The 6,538-nt window shown below is 33.2% G+C and overlaps 1 long non-coding RNA gene across 1 annotated transcript; it reads right to left on the reverse strand.

Annotated features, from left to right (window-relative positions):
* Window positions 1-3,075: 3,075 nt before the first annotated feature.
* Window positions 3,076-4,441, reverse strand: LOC143602932 (uncharacterized). The gene is made up of 3 exons (XR_013147949.1): window positions 4,282-4,441; window positions 3,984-4,043; window positions 3,076-3,141 (listed from the first exon to the last, which is right to left on the reverse strand). It is a non-coding gene; the product is annotated as an uncharacterized LOC143602932 (long non-coding RNA).
* Window positions 4,442-6,538: the final 2,097 nt, after the last annotated feature.

A 6,538-nucleotide genomic window follows, 5' to 3' on the forward strand; every position in this document is an offset into this window, starting at 1 on the left:
TAAGCAATTACATTTTCACATTGCATCAATACACATCCCTCATGATTTGGAAGCATCAAAATAGATTGTGATATCTTCAGTTCATGTTGGTAATGCAGGTATCGGTGCATTTGTTAACTTTTTCTTTAAAGTTACAAAAACTTCTTCTTTCTTGGCCCCCATTCAAAGTTGACTTATTTACACGTTAATTTTGTTACGGAACTGCTATTCGAGAAAATATTGGATGGAGGGTGTATAATATCTTGCTAATCCTAAGAAACTTCTTACTCTGTAAGAGTTTAGGAATTTCCCATTTGGTGATAGCTTCTATTTGGGCAATATCCACATGAATACCTTCATGGTTAATCAAGTGGCTTATGAATTGTACTTCTTGTCACAAAAACTCACAATTAGAGAACTTAGCATAAAGCTTCTATTTTCTTTATCGTTTTAAAAGCATATGAAGATGTTTAATATGATCCTCACTATATTTAGAGTAACTAAGTATATCGTCTATAAAAATGATTACAAATTTATCCAGATGCGGTTTACATTTCTGATTAATCATACCATAAATGCAACTGGGGCACTGATTATACCAAAATGACATAAATGTAAACTCATAGTGACCATATCTTGTTCTAAAAACAGTCTTAGGAACATCTTCTTCTTGTACTTTCAGTTGATGGTATCTTAAGCGTAATCAATTTTAGTAAAATATTGAGCTAGTCGAAGTTGGTAAAATAGAACATCAGTTCTTGGTAGTGGATAATGATTCTTAATTATGATCTTATTCAATTCTCGATAATCGATACACATACGCGTCAACCCATCTTTCTTTCTGACAAATAGAATAAGTGCTTCACACAGCGATGACTTTGGTCATATGAATCTTTGTTTAGCAATTCATCTAATTTCTTTTTCAGCTCTAACATCTCTATTAGCGCTAATCGATACAGTGGTTTAGAAATTGGCGTCGTTTCGGGTATCAAGTGAATTCTAAATCTACTTCACAATCAGGTAGTTGTCCAGGTAGATCTTCTGAAAAAACATAGAGTATTCCGATACTACCAACATTTCCTTTAATTCTTTTCCTTTGGCGCTAATGATTACAGGAATCATATATACTATGTCTTGCTTCCTTAGATAGTTTGCCGCTTTCATCACATATATGAACTTTTTTGGTCCAAAATCCTTATCTCCTTGAATTGTGATCATGTCTCACGTTGGCGTACAAATCTCAACATATTTCTTATTAAACAGTATTCAAGCACGATTGACTAATCCATTCCTAATATAACATCGAATCCAGCCACATTCATTGGAAGTACATTTTCTCTAAACATATGACCTAATATATCTATCTTCTCTTCTTGAAGTATTTCAAAAAATATGAGTGCAATTTCCTTCGGCGAATTCTAAAGTATTGATTTAGGGCTTGGCAAAAACCTGTGACTATGAAACTTTGATTTGCGCCGAATTCAAACAATACTTTGGCGTAAGCATCATGGATAAGAATGTGCCCGCAATTATGTCCAGAATCGTAAGCACAAAAGCTCGTGCATTCTTCTTAGGTCTTTCTGTAACAACTCGGATATTCCAATTAATATTTTTATCCATTACCTGACCCGCTTTTATATTCGGGAAATTTTTACCGATAAAACATCGCGTTATTCGAATTAATATTATTTTACTATTATTTGTTATTATAATTATTTAATATATTAAAAAAAATTCAAGTATCTACAATTTTAACCCTAATCTAAACTTTAACCTATTTTTGTTTCCGCACCTAAACTAGGAGACAAATCAGCAAATGTGGTATAATAATATTCCAAACCCATTTACCCAATTACCCAAACGCGTTTATCCATGTATCGGTACCCATTTAAGTTTCTTGAAGCTTAATTTTCGTCGAATACTTGGAATTGATTTGTGATTCTTGATCCTCTTGCCTTAAACGGCCTCACCGACGTTGTAATTTGTAAACAAAGTTCGTTTGATATACGTTTTGGTTATATTGTTAATCCTACCTAACTCATTTAGCTAGATACCTTATAATGATCTTATTAACACAATTAAATGGACACACACAATCTTTATTCCAGCGCGATCAAAACCCCCTTATCTAATTATATTTTATTAGCCTATGTATCGTGTTCTTGGACTCTCTCTGGCTGACGGGTTATCGATCAATTAGACCGGTGATTAGGCATCGTTTGACACAATTTAAACATTTATTATGATCGTCTTTGATCACTAATTAAAAACCCTAACTTTAATTAATCTAACTCATAACAGGTTTAGTGATTGATTGTTCTAGGGTTTGAGTATAAACCAAGTGTTTGAACTGTCTGGTTATATTAATTCAGTTCCAAGCTTATACCATCTATCACCCTAGCCCATCTGGATAGGGTAGCTACGTTAAGGGTTGAGCCACTGGGGGCGCGGGTTCGACCCCCCCCCCCTTCGACCCCCCCCCCCCCCCCATATATTGTTGGAAACCTTTTATTATTTGTTAATTAATCATATAAAATCAATTATATTATATTATTAATATTATAAATATAATAAATACTTAGTATTTTTATTAAAACCGACATTTCAACTAGTTACTTTTCTGAACCTTGGTTAAAGCCATATATATATATATGTGTGTGTGTGTGTTTGTGTGTGTGTGTGTATATATAGGTTCATAAATAGTTATTAAAACAAGCATGAGAACATCTAACAGGTTGCGGGCAGTGCTATCTTCAACCAAACAAAGCTCAAGTACACACAAATGCACCATAATGATCTCTGCATAAGCATAAGCAAACGAAAACTACACTTCTAAACCTGCGCAATGTGTCGAGCTAGTGACAAATAAAAAATACAACGCACATGTCCTAACTATCATATGCACGCACAGTACATAATGTTTTAGCCTAGTAACATTTAATAGAGGCCATACTACAGTGAATAAAACACAACGAAAATACGCTAACCTTCATATGGACATAGAGGGAGAAAGACATGATGCGCAAATGTTTACTATTAAAAATCTAAGACATGAGACAAACCTCATACAAAGTAGCAACAAATCAGCAGATATTAATCCAGATGGTGCCACGCTGTCACCACATTACCGACCACCGTACCCCGCCTTCAGCGGTATCACAGCTGCAACGTACACCCAAAACGAACACCATCATATTTATAAACCGATCTAAGATTCAAGTGAATGCTCGTGGGTCACATCTATACCATGGTTGCAACTTCAGTTTCCTTGCTAAATACAGGACCGTCGTCATAGCCCTCAACAAAGCAACACAGTTTCAACGAAATTGAGCTTTAACTAAAAAACCCTTGCACCAACTATAAAGACAAAATGAATCGAGACCGCTACAGATGCACAGATGAAACCAAGCCCATCATCATAGCCTTTATCTATTAGGGTTTCATTTACCAATGATTTTAAGCTATAGACCATCAAGTAAATGTCTACATAGCTTGAAACAAAGTGTAGAAACACTAGTAAAATGGCCAAAAATTGCCATACTTCGGCAGCAGACACCCAAACGCCACAAATCAAATGGATCTTATCACAACCTTGAACACCATTCATGCCATGAACATACAAAAATCGCCACTGTAATGAGAATAATCTCATCATTTAAACTCTTAATTAGAGAGCTTTGGCTAGCGCAAAAACAGTCGTGTTCGTTTTCGAAGCTTTTGGGGAAACCTGGTAGCCCTTTGTTTGTCTAACAGTACCGATCGTACCGTATAAAGAGTTGAAAAGTTTGACTGGTTAAACGTTTTGGGCTAAATGCGTTTTAAGTAAACCTAAGTTTAAGTAAACCTAAGTCATGGATAACAATCAACAAAAAATGTAGAACTCAAGCTCCTTGTCCTCCAAAATTAATCTACCAAAATAAAAAATAAAAACCAAGATGAAGATATCAAAAGCAAATGAAAAAACTCATGAAGTGACTTAAATATATTTATACTACACTAACAACCTTGTTCCATCTTTTTCACTAATGGCCTATGCCCAAGTAACTTTAATTGGCTGCCAAAACCTGCAAATATACGTTATTGAAAATTTGAAATCAATTAGTAATGACAAATAGAGCTTTGAAAATTTCAAAGCTCCTACTTTTATGCCTGTCAACTGTTATAGTGTATAAAACATTAAAATTCACATAGGTCCTTTATTTTACAAAATCCAATCACCATATAAGTTTCAGTAACATTAGCTATCAATTAAAAAATGTTATCTTGCATAGAAACATAAATTTATATATTGAGAAGTTTGACTTGAGAAGTCAAAGGTAAAAAGCCGATAATCAGTTACCAACATATGGTAGCCCTTCCGTTCATATCACGTATGTATGCTTCCTATCATGATTGAGTATAACAATACAAATCAGAGAACTGTACAATCTGAAACAAACAATCAAGCTTTACAATATATAAATTATAAACAAACTTTTACAAAACACAATAACTACTCTTATTGTATAAAAATTTGCCTCAGATTCAAAAGTAGTAGCATGTCACGTCATACGCAAGGCACTGGATTCTGTAGTTCCGCCGCCACCATAGACGGCCGGAAACGGCGAAAGAACACCCCGTTATCCCTCTGTAAAAAGAAAGAAAGAAAGAAATACATGAACTCAGTTGTAAAATCAACATAGTTGGAAAAGAATAGCAAAAATATATACCGAAATCCAGGTCCACGGTGTTGCCAGATTGTGGGTTGCTGGTCATGGAAACCGATGTTGACGATGAGGCAACGTCAGCCGCGGGCGGCCTGAAGCGGTAACAAATACAGAGAGAAGCCAGTTTGTCCTTTAACATTATTGTGTTTATATAATTATTTGAGTAGAGAGAAATCATAAAGAAGACAGAAGGCAAAGCGGACAGCTGTAAAGGAAGAGTGATAGGTGAGGAGGTTCGTGGAAGCCATAAAACACACCGAAAAAGGTACAAATTAGAATACATTATATACAACTTCCTGAGCATCATTTGAAAGAAACAGTGATCTTGTGAGATGATAAGATTGAAAAATAATATATATAATAATTTGTTAAAGGTTTTAGTATTCAAAGGGTTTTAGTTTAATATATATATATATATATATATATATATATATATAAATTTGAATGTTTTATAATAAAATTATATTTTATAAAAATATTATTATTATTTATTATTTATTATATACAAGAAATCTTTATTAATAATAATACGAATGTATTTTTAAAAACAAATATTTAATATTATTTAACACACCATTAATTGAAAAGAATAATTTTAAAGAAAATGATTTATTTTATAATATAATAACTTTTATAAAACAAACTTTAAATAAAATAATCTAACTCCACAATACCTGCTCATACCCAGATTCTCTTTTAGCTCATTTATTAATTCGTAGTATTTCTTTGGCTATTATTACTCTTAGGATTTGTCCGTTGATATTCTCGACAAGCGTGACGTTTAGTGATTTCTTTTTATATCTAATTCATTCCTCTTATTTACTAAGGTAAGTATTTCACTCCCCTTTTTACTTATTTTTAATCATTTTTGGGGACATATATGTATCTTATTTATTTACCTATTATATAGTATTCATAATTGCAACTGTTTAATCCTTGTGTGTATATCAGTTTAATGTCTAACTTGCTATATATTATTTGCTTTATTTTACCGCATCGAAGAGGTCCATCGTAGTATTAGTATAATCATACGACTGTCGTAGTGGTCGACGTCCAATCGCATGACAATGGTTTTACCGACAACTCACTTATGGTAACCAACGCCCGATTCGTATGGCAACGGTTTAGCCCATATTGTATTATATGATTGAATTGTTTATATGCTATGGCTTAATTGTTTATCGCACAGGAACAGTTTGCGTTTTCTTTTCCATGTTATATTGTATTCAAATTAACTAGTGTTTTACTTACTCAACATATATTGTTGACAAAATTATTTGTATTTTATAGACATATGCAGGTCATCGAGTGAATTGATTATCAGGAATTATTGAAGATCTAGGATTGCTATGTTAGTGATTGAGTACCTGTGACTGTGGTCATATTACTTATCAGCTAATTCTTTGTCCAATAAGAAACGATATATATAAGTATTGTACACAAAACCCCATATACGGTAGTAATCATCCCGTTGGAAAACTAGGTGTCTCACAATAATGTGAGTTGTGAAAAAAATTAAATATCTCACCTTGCAAGTTTATAATTTACAAGCTTAATGGTATTAAGTACCTAATTTAATATAACTTTGTACGTATTTGTATAAACCAAAAAGTTTTATCGATAGTCATGAGATTTAAAACTTTACACGATGGCACAAAGTCTCATCTTGTTCAATTTGAATTCGTGTATCAAAGTCTCGATCGATCGGATAAGGTATCGTTGCGGTATTTAGTGGTATTATACCAACATTCTTATGTATAAGAAAGATAGCAATTAAAAATGTGACTGAGCAACGAAACATGCCTCGAGTTCCCCCTTTTATAGTTTTATTTGAAGCCATTGGCGTATCATGA

This window comes from Bidens hawaiensis, unplaced genomic scaffold (assembly GCF_021521415.1).
Source record: "Bidens hawaiensis isolate Kalapana, Puna unplaced genomic scaffold, B.hawaiensis_p1.1 tig00060130_1, whole genome shotgun sequence".
Lineage (NCBI taxonomy): Eukaryota > Viridiplantae > Streptophyta > Magnoliopsida > Asterales > Asteraceae > Bidens > Bidens hawaiensis.